Source organism: Solanum tuberosum, unplaced genomic scaffold, assembly GCF_000226075.1.
Source record: "Solanum tuberosum cultivar DM 1-3 516 R44 unplaced genomic scaffold, SolTub_3.0 scf00198, whole genome shotgun sequence".
Lineage (NCBI taxonomy): Eukaryota > Viridiplantae > Streptophyta > Magnoliopsida > Solanales > Solanaceae > Solanum > Solanum tuberosum.
Genome location: NW_006239121.1, coordinates 1 through 1325, shown reverse-complemented (window position 1 = coordinate 1325; position 1325 = coordinate 1). Strand labels below are relative to the sequence as shown.

Below are 1325 nucleotides of genomic sequence, written 5' to 3'. Positions count from 1 at the left end.
TAGGTTGTAAACAATATATTCACAAGGTTTGACATTCTTGAGAGTATTCTTATTTTGGGATAAGGCTTTCTTTTTTATCAGCTAAGTATAATATGGGACATAGATTTATAATGTAAGTTGCAATAAATAAAATCGAAGAGGTGATGCAGCAGACAGAACTCCAAATCTAATTCAAACAGAGTACTCATCAGAAAAGAAAGCCAAAATACATTAAATTACTACCATCATTTGTTACTTTGCCGCTTTCGTCTTCCAATGATACCCATGTATTTAACCCACATATCCCATTAAATTGTGAAACTAAGAAATGTGGGAAGAATTGAGAAAATGTCCGAAAAGGGGGAAAACGATGAAGAAAAAAGAAAACAAAATTAATCCAAAAAATATATACCTATTGGTTGAAAACATCGGCAGCAAGAACACAAGCAGTCAAACACCCTTGAAACTTGAGAGCAAGAACAAAAGCTTGTTAATAGTACTTGAAAGCATCTTTAGCGTGTGAAAGACATAACTTTCAACCAGATGAACCAAATCACGAAGAGTTTTGCCTGCTACAAGAAAAAATAAAATAAGCAGATAGTCCATATAAAATGACTCAGACATAACATCAAACACTCTGATGCACAATCCATTTTAAAATTTCAATGCATGTGTAGATCAAGTAAAATTACTTAATGTACTGAATTCTAGCAAGTAATTATATTCAAAACATTAGAAAGTAACAAATATAAAATCTATCAAATTAGTACAAATTATAATAAAGCAAGATCAGAAAAATCCAATTGATTCTTACCAAAGAATTGCCTGAATCTCAAAATTTTTGTAGTTTGTAATTTGCAGAGAGCATTAATAAACAAAGAAGACAGAAGATGTAAGTGAAAGCAGGAAAGAGACTGAAGAAAGAGACTTGGAAACAAAAGTTGAAAAGGTAGGCAAAATGTCCAAAAAGAAACAAAACATTGTAATTTAAGTGCAATACACATGTCTGTGTGAGAAGGCAAAAGCTAAAAAAAAGTTAAATTGTAGATAGTACATCTCTTGTAACATTTGGTACTACTATCTGCTGCCGTGTTTGTCCAACCCAAGTCTCATTTCTAAATAAGCTAGATCGGTGATGGCCCATGCTAAGCACGGGCCCAACATTCTTGAATTTTGATCCAACAATTAACTACATTATTGATTTCTCACATTATTATAACAACATTACTAATAAAAATGTTAACAATTGTCATCACTAAGTTCAAACAACAGGAAAAAAGAAGTGAACATAACTATTCTGAGATACACAACACACACACACAGGCATAACAATGCATCATTTGCTT

The 1325-nt window shown here is 31.9% G+C and overlaps 1 long non-coding RNA gene across 1 annotated transcript; it reads right to left on the bottom strand.

Annotated features, from left to right (window-relative positions):
- Positions 1–141: 141 nt before the first annotated feature.
- On the bottom strand, positions 142–1319 carry LOC107062079 (uncharacterized). Its single transcript, XR_001474410.1, has 2 exons — positions 794–1319; positions 142–551 (listed from the first exon to the last, which is right to left on the bottom strand). It is a non-coding gene; the product is annotated as an uncharacterized lncRNA (long non-coding RNA).
- Positions 1320–1325: the final 6 nt, after the last annotated feature.